Here is an 18,156-nt window from a genome sequence, read left to right on the forward strand (position 1 = left end):
AGATTTCCCTCGATCCAATGCCTCCTGACTTTCCACATAAGCCTACCATGGGGAACCTTATCAAATGCCTTACTAAAATCCATGTATACTACATCCACTGCTCTACCCTCATCCACATGCTTGGTCACCTCCTCAAAGTATTCTATAAGACTTGGAAGGCAAGACCTACCCTTCACAAATCCGTGCTGGCTGTCCCTAATCAAGCTGTGTCTTTCCGGATACTCATAAATCCTATCCCCCAGTACCCTTTCCATTACTTTGCCTACCACCGATGTAAGACTAACTGGCCTGTAATTCCCGGGGTTATCCCTATTCCCTTTTTTGAACAGGGGCACAACATTCGCCACTCTCCAGTCCTCTGGTACCATCCCTGTTGACAGTGAAGACGAAAAGATCATTGCCAACGGTTCTGCAATTTCCTCTCTTGCTTCCCACATAACCCTAGGATATATCCCGTCAGGCCCGGGGGACCTGTCTATCCTCAAGTTGTTCAAAATGTCCAACACATCGTCCTCCCTAACAAGCATCTCTTCTAGCTTACCAGTCCGTTTCACACTCTCCTCTTCAACAATACGGTCCCTCTCGTTTGTAAATACTGAAGAAAAGTACTCATTCAAGACCTCTCCTATCTCTTCCGACTCAATACACAGTCTTCCACTACTGTCCTTGATTGGACCTACCCTCGTTCTCGTCATTCTCATGTTTCTCACATATGCATAAAATGCGTTGGGGATAGCCTTGATCCTATCCGCCAAAGATTTTTCATGCCCTCTCTTAGCTCTCCTAATTCCTTTCTTCAGCTCCCTTCTGGCTATCCTGTATCCCTCCAATGCTCTGTCTGAACCTTGTTTCCTCAACCTTATGTAAGCCTCCTCCTTCCTCTTTCCAAGACATTCAACCTCCCTCGTCAACCAAGGTTCCCTCACACGATCATCGCTTTCCTGCCTGACAAGTACATACATATCAGGGACACGTCGTATCTATTCCTTGAAAAAGTTCCACATTCCACGACATCCTTCCCTGACAGCCTATGCGCCCAACTTATGCTCCTCAGATCATGTCTTACAGCATCGTATTTACCTTTCCCCCAATTGTAAAACCTACCCTGTTACATGCACCTATCTCTCTCCATAACCAAGGTGAAAGTCACAGAATTGTGGTCATCATCACCAAAATGTTCACCCACTACCAAGCCCATCACTTGCCCCGGTTCGTTACCAAGTACCAAATCCAATACGTCCTCCCATCTGGTCGGACAATCTACTAACTGAGTTGGTAAAGCTTCCCGGACACACTGCACAAACACCTCCCCATCCAATCTACTTGATCTAAAGAGCTTCCAATCAATATTTCGGAAGTTGAAATCGCCCATGACTACTACCCTGTGGCTTCTGTACCTTTCAAAATCTGTTTCCCAATCTGTTTCTCCACATCTCTGCTGCTATTGGGGGGCCTATTGGAAAGACCCAATAAGGTGACTGCTCCTTTCCTATTTCTGACTTCAGCCAATACTACCTCCAAAGGCAGATCCCCCTTGAACTGCCTTTCTGCAGCCGTGATACCATTTCTAATTAGCAACGCCACCGCACCTTCTTTTTTACCACCCTCCCTCATCTTACTGAAACAGCTGTAACCAGGAACCTCCAACAACCATTCTTGTCCCTCTTCTCTCCACGTTTCCGTGATGGCCACAACATCGTAGTTCCAAGTACCAATCCACGCCTGAAGTTCACCCACCTTATTTCTGCTACACCTTGCGTTAAAGTATACACACTTGAACCCATCTCTGTGTCCACAATTATTCCCTGTCTGTGCTACCTTCTCCACAGCCTCCCTACATTCTTGGACATCCTGACAAACAGCTGACCTACTTGCTGGACCACAAGGACGGATCCCATCCCCCTGCCAAATTAGTTTACCCCCCCCCCCCACGAAGAGTGATAGCATACCTACCTCCCAGGATATTGGTGCCCTTCTGGTTCGGGTGCAACCCGTCCTGCTTGTACAGGTCCCACCTTGCCCAGAATGCAGTCCAAATATCTGAAGCCTTCCCTCCTTCACCATCCTTGCAGCCACGTGTTCAACTGCACTCTCTCCCTATGCCTTGCCTCACTGTCATGTAGCACTGGCAACAACCCAGAGATGACGACTCTGTCCGTCTTAGCTTTCAGCTTCCACCCTAACTCCCTGAGCTCCTGAATGACCTCCCCACCCCTCTTACTACCTACGTCGTTGGTGCCAACGTGCACCACGACATCTGGCTGCACACCCTCCCCCTTAAGGATTCTGAAGACACGGTCCAGGACGTCTCGGACCCTGGCACCCGGGAGGCAACAAACCATCCGAGAGTCTAGCCCATGTCTACAGAACCGCCTGTCCGTCCCTCTAACTATAGAGTCTCCTATAACTAGCGGTCACCTCCTCTCCCCTTTCCCTTCTGAGTCTCAGAGCCGGACCTCGTGCCAGAGACCCGGTCACTGCAGCTTACTCCTGCTAGGCCTTCCCCCCAACAGTATCCAAAGCGGTATACTTATTATTGAGGGGAACGATCACAGGGGATCGCTGCACTGCCTGCTTCCACCTCTTCCCACCTCTAACTGTTACCCAGCTACCTCTGTTCTCTGGCGTAACTATATCCCAGTAACTTCTATCACCCTCTCAGCATCTCAAATAATCCTCAGTTCATCCAACTCCAGTTCCAGTTCCCTAACGCGTTCTGGGAGGGAGGCCCTACTTTGTAGGACCTGGGGTCTAGAACACACCCAGCCAAATATCAATCACTTACCTTCCCGACCAGCTCTGCGCTCCAACTTCACTTCCGCCCAACTCGCGCCACTCTCTGCTGTGAAAAGACCTTTGCGCATCAATCAGATGCGCCCCCCAATTCTTCTAAATTCCATTGAGTACAGGCATAGAGCCGCTCATATGACAAGCCATCATTCCCAGGATAGATCATGTCCAACACCCGTAGATCCTTCCCCAGAACAGCTCTCAATAATCCAAATGCTTTCTGACCGTGGCCCATTACATTCTCAGCAGTGTGTCTCCGCTTTTGTATTCTCACTCTCTTGAAAAGAATGTTAACGTTGCATTTGCTTTCCTAACTGCCAACTGATACTGCACATCAACTATAAGAGAGGACGAGGATTCCAAACTCCTTTTGAGTTTCAGAATGCATGAAGCCTTTTAGAACATTGTGTCTGCCTGTATTCCGCCTACTGAAGTGCATAATCTCACATGTTCCAATATTGTGTTCCATCAGCCATGTGTTTTCCTAGTGTCCTAAACTGTCCAAGTATTTCTGCACTTTCCCCACTTCCTCAATATCAGCTGCCCATCCAATCATCATTGTATCATCTGCAAACCTCGTGAAACTGCCGTCAGGTCAGATGGTTCAGGCAAATGGCACTTCCTGACTACCTAAGGACTTTCCACCATTGAAAAGTCACAAAGCTCAAGATGCTTATCTCCATTAAGGTATAAGCAGTGGCTTGACTGGACTTACACCTGCAAAGTCTTCACTCCTTGTACCACTGGCACTGGCACCCTGCACACCATTTTATTATGAATTTACCCCATTATGATGACACAGAACTTGATGGCGCACGATCCCAGTCTATTAATGGCACTCATTCGCAGTGCTGACTGTGTGGTGCTCAAATCAACCAATGTCATTGTGTTTTCAAGACGACAGAGGGAGGTGTGGGGAGGGGATGACGATCATAAATGACTGTGTGACTGTCACTGAGGGTTGACACCAGCGCGAAAGCCCCAGATGTACCTGTGTCTGTTGTTACCGCTGCAGGCATGGTCAGTCTTTCAGTGAGTCAAATCAAAGAAAGTGATGGGCCTGGAGAGTGTTCCTGGCTGAGCACTCAGATCCTGTTTGTACCAACTGGCAGAGGTATTCACATACAACTTCAGCCTCTCCCTCCTGAAGCCAAAGTCCCAACCTGATTCAAGAAGATCATCATCCTCCTCGTAAATGAGAAAGCACATGGAATGTGCCCTTATAGACTACAACCCAGTGGCTCCGACCTCAATAATCATGAAGTGCTTTGAGAGGCTGGTTATGTCCTACACCAACTACAGTCTCCCAGCCTGACCTGCTGCAATATAATTTGATGACTGATGTAACGGGTTCACAATGGATGCTACATCCGAGCCCTACTCGCATCCATGGAACATCTGAACAACAAGGACACCTAGACCAGACTCCTGCTCATTGACTAAAGCTCCACCATCAAAATCATTATCCCTTTCAGACTAATCACAACCCTCCGCGACCTTGGTCTCGATTCGACCCTCTGCAACCGACTTTTCGGGTTTCTGACCCACAGACCGCAATCATGAAAATCGGTAAAATCAACTCCTCCACAATAACACGCAACACTCAAGCTGCAGAAGGTGTGTTCTCAACACCCGACAATACTCCCTGTACACCTACGGCTGTACGCTCAGCACCTTACTGTACTCCCTGTACACCAACGGATGTGCATCAGCCCCTTACTGTATACCCTGTAAACCCACAGATGTGCCTTCAGCCCCTCACTGTCAGTCATGCACACCCAGGTCTGTGCCCTTAGCCCCCTACTGTACTCCAGGTACACCCACGGCTGTGCTCTCAGCCCCCTCACTGTCCTCCATGTACACGCACGGCTGTGCCCTCAGCCCCTTAGTGTACCCCCTGTACACCCACGGTTGGTTCTGCAGCCCCCTACTGTTCTCCCTGTACACCCACGGCTGTGTCCTCAGCCCCCTATGTACTCCCTGTACAGCCATGGCTGAGTTTCCAAATTCCAAACAACGCCAGCTATAAGTTCGATGATGACATCACTATAGTGGTACAGATACGAAACAAAAACGCGTCAGAATGTAGAAAGGCGATAGAGAGCTTGGTGGCAAGGTGTGTTGATAATGACCCCTCTCTCAAATCCGGCAAACGTAAAGGACTGATCACTGACTTTATGAAGAAAGGAGGGGAACATACCCTATCTACATCAACCGTTTGAGGGAGTGAAGAGCATCAAGTCCCTCGGAGTGATGATAACTCACAACCTGTCCTGAACTTCTCACATTGGTCCGATGGTCGGGAAGGTTCAACAATGCCTCTCCTTCCTCAGGTGGTTCAGGAAATTCAGCATGTGCTACTTCTACAGATGCACCATTGAGAGCGTACTGCCCCAGTGCATAACAGCCTGGTACGGCAACTGCTCTACTCAGGACCATGAGAAACTACAGAAGGTTGGGTGCACAGCTCTGACCAACACGGACTCTAACATCCCAACCATTGATTCCATTCACATGGCTCGTTGCCGCAGAAAGGCTGCCAACATTTACCCCAGATTACTGAGGGAAGGGAGAGAGGAAATAGCTGGAGGATTAACAGATATCTTTGTAGCATCCTTGAACATGGCTGAGGTCCTGGAAGACTGGACAATTGTTAAACCCCTTGTTTAAGAAAGGTAGTAGGGATAATCCAGTCAATTATTGACCGGTGAGACTGATCTCATGGATCGGGTACCTGCTAGAGATGATACTTAGGGTTAGGATCTATTCTCATTTGAATGAAAATAGTCTTATCAGTGATTGGCAATATGGTTTTTTGCAGGGAAGGTCATGTCTTATGAACTTAATAGAATTCTTTGAGGAGGTGACAAAGTTGATTGATGAGTGAGAGATTGTAGATGTCATGTACATGGACTTCAGGAAGGCATTTGGTATGTTTCTCCATGGTCGAGTTATGGCGAAAGTGAAATCACATGGCGCACTAGCTACATGGATAAAGAACTGGCTGGGCAACAGGAGGCAGAGAATAGTAGGGAAAGGGAGTTTCTCAAAATGGAGAACTGTGACCAGTGGTGTTTCATTCAAGATGTTTCTGGAAAGATACATGAATGGGCAGGGAACAAAGGGATACAGATCCTAAGAAAATAGGCGACAGGTTTAGACAGAGGATTTGGATCGGCGCAGGCTCGGACCACCGAATGGCCTGTTCTGTGCCAGAATGTTCTTTGTTCTTACATTATCAAAGACCCATCAGACCCCAGTAATGGTCTCCTCCAACCTCTTTTATCAGGCTAAAAGGTACAGAAGCTTGAAAACACAGATCCGCCGGTTCAGGAACAGCTTCTTCCTGACTATTATTAGACTGATGAAAATACTCTCTAATCTCAGATAATTCTGATCTTGTTCAAGTTGATCTCGCCTCGCGCACATCCTGTGCAGCGTAACCTGCATGCCTCTCAGACATGTTTTACAGCCATTGTTCTGTACATCGTTGGGTACTATGATTTGCCTGTACATCTTGATACAGGTCAAAATAAATCCTCACCACTCTCCCACAGCTCCCTCCAGTGCTCACTCGGAGCTCTTTCTGGTCCTCACCCCCAGCACCTCCCATTCCCCATCCCCAGCTCACTGTGACCCCATCCCCAGCTCCCTGTGTGCTTTGTATCTCACTATTACTCTCACATTGTCTGTTTCCCTGTGTTTTTCTTTTGTCTGCCTTCTGTATCTTTCCTTGAATTTACGATCTCCCCTTCTCCCTGTTCATGCGTCTGTTTGTTTATTGTTTTGTTTCCTTTCTCTGTTTTACTGACTCTCCTTCTGTTTCCTTCGCTATTTTTTCTCTCTCTCCTTATAAGTGTCTGTCTCTTTCTCCCTTGTTGTGTGTATCATTGTTTTTAGAAAGGGAAATATCGATTCTGTATTTGCAATATCCAAACAGTTTGCCATTCATCTTTCCAACATATTTTGAGTAACATTGCTCTGGATCATAAAGGTGATATTTTAGCCGACTAAAGGAACTAGCCTGACTTGTTCCTAAAACTGACACTGACACAGTCTAAGATGTATATCAATGGCCATATCACCGACCTGGTTGCATTTAACATTTGTTATGGGCAGTGGAGGAGTGGGACTAGAAAAGTTTACAGTGACCCAAAAAGCCGGGGAACTATAGACTGGTGAGCCTGATGGCAGTGGTGGGTAATTTGTTGGAGGGCATTCTGAGAGACAGGATTTACATACGTTTGGGAAGGCAAAGGCTGATCGGGCTAGTCAACGTGTCTTTCTGCATGGGAAATCATGTCTCATTAATTTGATTGAGTTTTATGAAGAGGTGACATAGAATATTGATGAATGCAGTTTGGTAGACATTGTCTATATGGACCTCAGCAAGGTGTTCATGACATTCCGATTGATCGACAGATTAGTAAGTTTCGGTCACAATGGATACAGAGGAAGCTAGTCACAATTGACTTGAAGGAAGAAGGGTATTTTTCAGACTGGAGGCTTGTGAGCAGCAGTGTGCTCTATGAAAACGTACTGAGTTCAATCCATTTCATCATTTATGTAAAGGATTTAGATGTGAATATTGGGGCCATAGTTAGTAAGTTTACAGATTACATCAGAAAGGTGGTGTAGTAGATTATCTCAGAGTACAACGGGACCACAAGTAGATAGGACAAAGGGGCAAGGAGTGACAGCTGAAGTTTAATTTAGATAAATACAAGGTTTTGCATTTTCAGAATTCAAATAGTGCACAAATTATACGCTTAATGATAAGATCCTGGGGAGTGTTGTGGAACAGAGAGAGCTGGGGATGCAGGTACATAGTTCTTTGAAAATGGAGTCGCAGGTAGACAGATTGATGCAGAACACATTTGGCACATGTGTTCATGTAATCAGTCAGAGCATTGAGTATAGGAGTTGGGGTGCAATGTTGCACTCGTGCAGGATGTTGGTGAGGCCACTTTAAGATTACTGTGTGCAACTCAATTGCCTGCAGAAAACATGGACACGAATGTTCCAGGACTGAAGGTTTGAGGTTTAGGGAGAGGTTGATTAAGTTGAGGTGCTTCCGCCGCCGCCCCCCCGCCCCCAACCTCCCCCGGAGTGGCAAAGGCCGAGGTGTGACATTATACAGGTTAATAAAACCAGCAGGGGCATGGATATTCTGAACAGCCACACTCTGCTCCACCAGGATAGGGGAGTCCAGAACAAGAGGGCATAGGTTGAAGGCGAGAGGGCGAATGATTTAGAAAGTTCCTGAAGGTAAATGTTTCACACAGAGAGTGGTGTGTGTATAAAAAGTGCTGTCAGAGGAAGTGGTGAAAGTATCTGAAAGAGGAGGGGTATTGGCCAAATGCTGGCAAATGGGACGAGATCAGATTTGATATCTGATCGGAGTGAACAGATTGGACTAACGGGTCTGTTTCCGTTCTGCATGACTCTCTGATTCTATAAGAGGGATGACGAAAAATTCTGAAAGGACCTTTCAAGTCGAACTTCTCTTCACTGGAAGTTTATCGTGCCTCTATGTTCACATTGATTGAAAGCTGCGTTAGTTAAATATTTGACAGGGAAGTGAGTCACGGATAATGGGACACAGACAGGAAAGTGGGGCTAAGTCCACAATCTGATCAGCCAAAGACTTTGTGCCTGGTGGAGAAGGCTCAAAGTATCTAATGACCAACTCCTGCTCCTCAGTCCCATGTTCCTGTGTTCCATTCAGCCGCTCATACCTGCTAGACAGGAGCAGTTGGAGGTTACTTACACCTATAACCTGTTGCACAGAACCAGAGGACACCATTCAGCCCCTCAAGGCTATCACACACACTTTGAGGTGATTTGGGAAATGTGATTGGAAAGTCCAGGCACAGGTATAAAAGAGGTCCATCATCTCTCTCTACAGAGCTTCCTCCTCGCCAACTTGGGCCTCTGACAGTTCAATATCCATCTACCTCCTTTTTAAATAATTTCAGAGACATCTAGCTACCCGAACACTCTTGAGAAGAGAAATCCTGACATTTAATACCACCTGTTTGAAGAAAACACTTACTGCTCCTATATCATGGCCGATTGATGTGAACAAAAGAGTTGACAAAAGGGTTCAGGTAAAAATGACTGGCCCTGATATTAAGGCAGTGGATAACTTCTGTTGACATCAAGGAGCTTAACAAAACTGGGCATAATGGGAATCAGAGTAAACTCTTCAGCGTTTGGAGTCAAACATGGCACAAAGGAAGATGTTCACCATCTCAGTCCTGGGTCAGCTCTGTGGGAGATCCTCAGGGTAGCTTCCTCTTCACAAACAGCTTCAGCTGCTTCATCAATGTCTCCCTGCCCCCACCCGCCCCACCATAAGATCAGAAGTGGGGATGGTCACTGAATATTCCACAATGTTCAGAACATTTTGTCCCCCATCAGCTCCTGAACTGGTCTGTATCCATGTGCAGAAAGACCCAGACTCTGCTCAGGTTTGGTCTTTTAAAGTGTCTGTAATATTCATGTAACAGCACTGCCTAGCACTGCACATTACCACAATAAAACAAGAGTTCATTCAGCACTTCACGCTGGTTTCACAGGAATATGAGGAAGTCATTCCGCCCATTGACAGTATTGGAGAAGAACAGGGACAGCCCAATCAGTGCCTCCAGCCTATTACTCAGGAAGAGAAGTAGTCTAGTGTGATGGACCACACCAGAGGCCCTCGAAAATATTTAAAAGCGGTAGCTTTGACTCTAATATTTTCATATTTTAAAGGAAATGTAAACTGTCGTTCCAGATGTAATGTGAATGGTCGAACTACTCGGTGTGAAGCAAAACATTTATTTAAACACGGAAGAGAAAATGAAATCAAAGAATTGGGTATTTAGAATAACTTAATTCTATTGGACAAGTTAACAGAATAATAGATCTAGGAACTATTACAAATGAACTGTTCCAATATTAGGAAAATCCCATAAACACAGTCGCTGGTAAAATGGAATATTCAGACACAGATTGTCACAAACAATTCTCCAATTCAGGAATTGAAAACAGCATCAAGAGAAAATTCAGAGAGAGTAGCAGTCAGGAGACATCCACAGAAGCTTCCAACTCTGTGTCGACCCGAATAGTTTGTAATGTTACTGAGAAACGAAATCCCAGAGATCCTAATCTGTGAGAGCTGGCCACACTCATTAAGACTGCATTAAAATTAACCTAAGGCCTCCCTAGCTGTTTACTCAAGTGGTCTGAAGCAGCCAACTTTGTAACAATCGTTCAATCTCTCTTAAAAGAAACCAGGACAAAATAACCTCTTAAAGCTGCAGCATCATCATACTTGTCAGCACATCGAGCTGTTAAACAGGAACCAGGGTAACCCAATCATGCCCTGGGCCCTGTCCAAGTGGACGAGGAAGAGGCCAGTCAGTCCGCTGAGTCATTGACACAGCAATAGGATGAGGCCATTCATCCCCTTGAGTCAATTACACAACAAAAACAGGAAGCAATTCATTCCCTTGAGTCACTTATCCAGGAACAGGAGGAGGCCATTCCCCCTCAACGCACTTACAGAATGAGATAATTGATGCTGTTTCCTGATGAATGAAACATAAATTCTCCTGCTCTTCGGATACTGCCTGCCCTGCTGTGGTTTTCCAGCAATCCATTCTCTACTCTGATCTCCAGAATTGCAGTCCTCGCGTTCTCCTAATCGATGCTCTAGCATGATGAACAAGTGGAGCAGAGGCTCCATTGCTCATGACACACACGTGGGACTTTAACCTGGTTATCTTGTGGTGAGGAGAGAAGATATATTCAATGTTTGGTAGAAGATTTGTAGCTTGGGTGCTCGTTGTTGTGGTTCTGTTCGCCGAGCTGGGAATTTGTCTTGCAAACGTTTCGTCTCCTGTCTAGGTGACATCCTCAGTGCTTGGGAGCCTCCTGTAAGGCGCTTCTGTGCTGTTTTCTCCGGTATTTATAGTGGCCTGTCTCTGCCGCTTCCGGTTGTCAGTTCGAGCTGTCCACTGTAGTGGCCGGAATATTTGGTCCAGGTCGATGTGTTTGTTGATAGAGTCTGTGGATGAGTGCCATGCCTCTAGGAATTCCCTGGCTGTTCTCTGTTTGGCTTGCCCTATAATGGTAGTGTTGTCCCAGTCGAATTCATGTTGCTTGTCGTCTGTGTGTGTGGCTACTAAGGATAGCTGGTCGTGTCGTTTCGTGGCTAGTTGGTGTTCGTATATACGGATCGTTAACTGTCTTCCTGTTTGTCCGATGTAGTGTTTTCTGCAGTCCTTGCATGGGATTTTGTACACTACATTAGTTTTGCTCATGTTGGGTATCGGGTCCTTTGTTCTGGTGAGTTGTTGTCTGAGAGTGGCTGTTGGTTTGTGTGCTGTTATGAGTCCTAGTGGTCGCAGTAGTCTGGCTATCAGTTCAGAAATGCTCCTGATGTATGGTAGTGTGGCTAGTCCTTTGGGTTGCGGCATGTCCTCGTTCCGTTGTCTCTCCCTTAGGCATCTGTTGAAGAAATTGCGAGGGTATCCGTTTTTGCTGAATACTTTGTATAGGTGTTCCTCTTCCTCTTTTTGTAGTTCTGGTGTGCTGCAGTGTGTTGGGCCCTTTTGAATAGTGTCCTGATGCAACTTCGTTTGTGTGTGTTGGGGTGGTTGCTTTCATAGTTTAGGACTTGGTCTGTGTGTGTAGCTTTCCTGTAAACCTTTGTGGTGAATTCTCCGTTCGGTGTTCTCTGTACCATCACGTCTAGGAATGGGAGTTGGTTGTCCTTTTCTTTCTCTCTAGTGAATCGGATTCCTGTGAGTGTGGTGTTGATGATCCGGTGTGTGTTCTCTATTTCTGTGTTTTTAATTATTACAAAGGTGTCATCCACGTATCTGACCCAAAGTTTGAGTTGAAGTTGTGGTAAGATTGTTTGTTCTAACCTTTGCATTACTGCTTCTGCTGTGAGTTCAGAGATCGCTGAGCCCATGGATGTTCCGTTGATTTGTTCGTATATTTGGTCATTGAATGTGAAGTGTGTTGTGAGGCACAAGTCTAGTAGTTTAAGTGTGCCGTCTTTGTTGATAGGTTCGACGTCCTGTTGTCTGTTATGTCTGTCCAGTAGGTTGGCTATTGTTTCTTTGGCTAGTGTTTTGTCGATGGAGGTGAACAGTGCCGTTACATCGAATGAGACCATATTTTCTTCCTTTTCTATGTGTGTATTTCTGATGATGTCCAAGAATTCCTGTGTCAATTCTATAGATTGGCTGGATCCGCTGATCAGGTTTTTCAGTTTCTGCTGTAGTTCTTTGGCCAGTTTGTGTGATGGTGACCCTGGTAGTGATACTATGGGTCTGAGTGGGATGTCTGGTTTGTGCACTTTCGGTAGTCCATAGAATCTGGGGGTGTTGTTGCTTTCAGGTTTTATTCTTTGTAGGTCAGACCTGGTTATCTGTCCACAGACTCTATCAACAGAACCACAACAACAGAGAAGATATATATCTTGTGTGAAGTCTCAAGAAAGCATCTTCAATCTCTGAGAAGACAGCCTGGTGTTCTCTATGTTGGGCGGAAGCTAGTGGGAATGGCTACCTGTTTCAGATGAAAGGTATTGTGACTGCTTGTTGGGGATTGTGATCAACATGACGTTCAGTACGTGTTCACACGTCGACTTCACATTAATGTGGGAAGAGTTAATTTAGGCATATAAACTGTTAGGAAAGTCACGTTAGACTGATGAATGGACTCTCTAAGTTCAAATAATGCTGATATTGTTCATGTTAATCGTGTCTAGTGCATTTCCAGTTCAGTGTAACCTGTATGCCTTACTCTGTCCAAGCCTATTTCCACCCTATGATCTGTCTGGCCATGCTTACTATGATCTGCCTCCACTGCTCATAAATATTGTGTTTCCCTGTACTGAGGTACACGTGGCAATAAATCAAACCAACTCATCCTGTGTAAAGTATGGAATTTCTCACACTATCAATGTCACTTTTGGAAATAAGTGATCGCTGCCGCTCCTCTTGTTTCAGCATCACCATTTCTTCATCTCTCATAGCTCTACAGATTCAACACTCAGCTTCTTCTCTCTATCCTCATGTTAACATCATCTGTGTCTGTGGTATGGAGATCATTCCTTGCAAAGGAGATCAACTCTTTCAGCAAGGCTCTACAACTGCAGGAAGATGGCTTTACTTATGTACTCGAATCGTCATACAATGAAGGACAGCATACCATTGACTGCACCCATTACTTACACAGTGTTTGATGCAGAGTAATCCGCATAGACTTCTGAGTGGGCGATTATGCTTCCCAAATTTGTTAGAGATCTTTGATGAAGTGACCAGGAAGGTTGATGAGAACAGAGTGGTAGATGTAGTCTCTTTGCATTTCAGTAAGGCCTTTGATAAGGTTCCACATGGCAGGCTGCTCAGGAAGGTTACATCACCTGGAATGCTGGAGAGACTGGCCAATTGAATACATAGTTGGCTTGATGGTAGGAAACAGAGGCTTTAGTGGAAGAATGCTTATCAGACTGGAGGCTGGGTCCATTGCTGTTTGTTATCTATGATTTGTTTGAGAATGTACAAAGTATGATTAGTGAGTTTGCAGATGACACTAAAGTAAGTGGGAGCATGATCAGTGAGGAAGTTAATCAGAAATTGCAGCAGGTCCTTAATCAGGTGGGGAAGTCGGCCGAGAAATGGCAAATGGAATTTAATATAGAAGTGTGAGGTCTTGCATTTTGGAAACTCAAATCAAGGTAGGAGTTTCATAGTGAATGGAAGCGTCTTAAGGGGTGCAATGGCCAGAGAGACCTTGGTGTTCAGGTGCACGGTTCTCTAAGAGTGGAGTCACAGGTGGACAGGGCAGTGAAGAAGGCTTTTGTCACATTGGCCTTCATCAGGCAGGATATTAAGTATAGAAGTTGGGAATTTATGTTGCAGTTACACAGGACTTTGCTAAGGCCACACTTAGTGTATTGTGTTTAGTTTTGTCCCCTTGTTATAGGGAGGATGTTATTAAATTAGAAACAGTGCAGAAGAAATTTACAAGGGCATTGCCAGGACTGAATGGTCTGAGTTATAGGGAGAGGTTGGACAAGCTAGGATCTTTTCTTTAGCGTATAGGAGACTGAGGGAGTCCTTTTCGAGCTGTATAAGATCACAAGGGGTATGGATAGGGCTAATGCTCTCAGTCTTTTTCCAAGGTGTAGAGAATTGACGATTAGATGAGATCAGTTTAAGGTTAAAGGGGAAGGAATAAAAGGGAACCTGAGGGGCTGTGGATGAGCTGCCAGCAGATGTGGTTGAGGCGGGGGGTGGGGGGGGGGGTACATGAACAACATTTCAAAAGCATTTGAATAAATATGTGGATAGGAAAGGACTGGAAGGATATGGGCCAACTGCAGGGAAATGGGGGTTAGCGTGGATGGACATTTACAAGGTGGAGTCGAACCCATCTATTAATTAAATCAAACACCCAGAAAAGCTCGCCTCATCTCGTAATCTGTTACAATATGAGCGACACATTCCACCATTTAAATAAAAAATAACAAGTTAGTTTCTTAACTTTAATAATGAACACTAAACAACAACTATTTACAGATGCAAGCCCCTCTTTTCTTAGCTACTTACGATCTGACTCCAACTCTGTAAGAATATGCTAATCCAACAACCCACATATTATGCATTACAATCGCAAGACGACACGGAATCCGTCTTCCCTGCTGTGTTCACTCTTCCAGCTGCTGATCTCCCTGGGTCATTTTTTTTATTGTAAGTAGCTTTGACATGAACATGTATCTTTGATAGAGAGTGTTAGAAATGGCCAGTTAGCACTCCTGCTCTACAGCAGTTACTCTGCTGTTGGGTGGCAGTGGCTCTCCCTCTAATTTCAAAATGCTGGGTTTATATAATTCCCATGATACAATAATTCTCATAATTTGATTGCTTTCCAGGTGTCCAAACAATAATATTCAAATACCGTTGGCTTATTTAAACTCTTTCGTTGTATTTGAATTGTTGTCAGAACTGCAACCAAAACTCAGGTATCCATTTCTCAGCTAATGGTGACATGTGGAACAGGCTGACCTTTAGCTGATATCTGTGCCTGTACTTTCTATTCAGCAAAATCCGTTCTGTCTTAAAGTTACCGGATATGCTTTCGGCTTCATAACACCTCCCCCCTTTAGAAAAAAACATGAACCAGCAGAATGAAAAGGTGGCTTCATTTCTTTTCCTCTAATTTTTATTCCCATTATTATGGATTACAAAAGTATTAACCTCAGCTAAACCATACATATTAATTTTGCACACATATATAACACTGCAATAAATCAAACCTTATTTAACTTTTTCCTTTAAATCTACGATAACACATCTGCTATTACATTTTAGGACCCACAGCTTGTACATTTTGTAAGTTTAAAGTCGGTAAGATAAGACTCAAATGAAATACTCTCATATTTGGGCCTTTAAATATTTTTTACAAATGCGAGAGGTTTGTCGTTATTCACAATCATCTCTGACAATTTGTTTGTCTCTAAACATTAAAATATTGTCAATCCAGTGCGAAACATAATCATTCTTTTTCAATAATGGATTTTTTTTTTCTGGTGGGTATTGAGGTTCTTTGATAAGTAGCCAATGGGCCATTCAATTCCATCATCATCTTTCTGTATAGATACATCTTCGAGCCCTATATCCCTAGTATTAAATACAGTTTTCAAAGGTTTTCAAAATATTTGGAGCAGCTATAACTGGTGTCGTGATTCATCCTGTTTTTAAATTCTCAAATGCCTCCTGGCATTGTTCTGTCCACTACAATTCTGTTTCCTTCTTTAATAAATCCAACAGTGGTGCCAATACTCTGCTGGAGTTTGGAACAAACTTTTGTTAAAATCCACAGAGTTCCAAAAATTGAATCACCTCTTTCTTCGAGGATGGTCGTGGAAATTACTCAAAGCCCTTCGTCTTTGTGTTCCATGGGGTCAACCTTCCATGGCCAATGTAATGTCCTAAATATGTCACCCCTGCCTTCGCGAATTCTGTTTTCTTGAAGTTTATTACCAAGTTTGCTTCTTGTAATCGTTCAAAATGCTCTGCCAACTGTAACATGTGAGCTTTCAATCACTTGCCAAAGATCACTACATAATACAGATAAACTGCACAATTTGTTCATCTGGTCACAACTCTATTCCTGAGGATTCAATGGGTGTGAAGCATTATTCATTCTGTCACATTTTTTGTCATATCCGGTATCTTTACCAGATAGTTGAACTGACTCATCATTATTTTTATTTGAAAGGGGCCACTAAACCTGGCTTTTTAGGGATTTCCTACCACTGGTGGCAACACTAATAGGTCATCCCCACGGGAAATCTTCAAAGTTTCAAAGTTTTTATCTGCCACCTGCTTCACTCTTCAGGTGCTGTTTAGCTAACTCATCTACTCCATCTAATTTCTCCCTCACCTCAGATACATAATCCAAGTGTGAGATCTCTGACTTCGGTCCTGTCAATGTATATTTAATTAATTTCAAATGACCTCTCACTTCATGTACGAATATCAACTCAAAGGATGTAAAGTGAGTAGATTTATTTGGGGCATCTCTAATGGCAAACAATATAATGAGACACCTTTATTCCAATCATTCGGGTAATTCTGACAGTACGCTGTTAATATTGGCTTCAGCATCTGATGCCAAATTTCCAATGCTCCCAGGGATTTGGGATGCGATGCACTTGATTTAAACTGCTGTCTGCCAAAGCTATCCACGACGTCCTTAAACAGCTGAGCGGTAAAGTGAGACCATTGGTCTGATTGAATCACACTGCGAAGCCCACAGCGAGTAAAGAAAGCTACCAACTCCTCCACCTCCCTTTTTGCCTTAACACTCCGTAATGGAACTATCCCTGGATATCGGGTAGACACATCCATTATAATCAGCAAATATTGGTTTCCACTTTTATTTTAGAAAGGAGAGCTCTGCAATTAATCAGAACCCATGCGAAAGGTTCTTTGAATACAGGAATTGGCAACAAAGGTGCTGGTTTTATTACTGCCTTTAAACTACATACCATTTGGCATGTATGACATGTACAACAATAATTAACCAAGTCCTTGTGCATTCCAGCCACCAGAAATGCTTTAGCCTGAGTCTTCAGTGCATCAAGTCCTTTGCTTTTTTGTTTCGGTTTTCCTTACTGTTGTAACTTATGACAGGGGGATCTTGTTCCTACATAGTCTGGAAAAGTCCCTAGTATTTTTCTCGTAATTCCTCAGTTCCCTTGACTTACTTTGTCTTCTCCACAACAAGGAGTGCCTCCCAAACCTTGGATACTGCTAAATCATTCCCAAGAACAAACTGTATTCCTGGAACTGACAGTCTATCATTCAATCTCACTGTTACTTCCCCAATCTTGATTTGGCACTCCAACCAAATGTTACACAAGGGAATGCTTAATTTCTGTCCCCATTTCACAAATTATCACGCTCTTGAGTGAAATGTCAGAAGGAGTGAAAATGTTTCCATCTCTTACTATTCGAGGCCGTGGGAAAGTGAGGCCTGCAGATGCTGGAGATCAGAGTTGAAAACTGTGGGGCTGGAAAAGCACAGCAGGTCGGCAGCATCCGAGGAGCAGGAGAGTTGACGTTTCAGGCGTAAGTCCTTCATCGGGAAAGTGGGAAGTAAGGGAGGGGGAAGGGACTGAGAATTAAATAGGAGTGTTGGTGTGGAGCTGGGTGGAAGGTAGGTTGGAAGGCGATAGGTAGATGCAGATGGGGTCTGATGGTGATAGGTCAGAGAGGAGGGTGTAGTGGATAGGTGGTAGGACAGCTGGACCCCTCAAATTATACAGCATCAACATTGACTTCACCAATTTCCAAATCGCCCCTCCCACAACCTCATCCCAGATCCTCCCGTTCAACTTAGCTCTGTCTCTTGAACTGTTCTAAGTGTCCATCTTCCTTCCCACCTATCCACTCCACCTTCCCGTCCGACATATCACTGTCATTCCCACCTACATTTTCCTATCGGCCTCCCAGTGACCCTCCAGCCAGCCCAGCTCCTACCCTCCTATTTATCTTTCAGCCCCCTTGTCCACCAACCACATTCCTGACGATGGGTTTATGCCTGATATGTCGATTGTCCTGCTCTTCGGATGCTGTCTGATTTGTTGTGCTTTTCTGGCACCTCACTACTCAACTATTAGATGCTGAACAGGTCCCGTAACTTGCAAAATTATAACTTCTTGTCCTCCCCCCCACACCCCATTTTTTCTTGGTAAGGCTTATCTACAGAGGAGAATTCTTAATAGAGATCAGGCACTGCCTCCATACCCAGCCCCTGCCTAGGCTGTGCACTCTCCTGCAGCTCCTCGGG

This window comes from Chiloscyllium punctatum, chromosome 6, assembly GCF_047496795.1.
Source record: "Chiloscyllium punctatum isolate Juve2018m chromosome 6, sChiPun1.3, whole genome shotgun sequence".
NCBI lineage: Eukaryota > Metazoa > Chordata > Chondrichthyes > Orectolobiformes > Hemiscylliidae > Chiloscyllium > Chiloscyllium punctatum.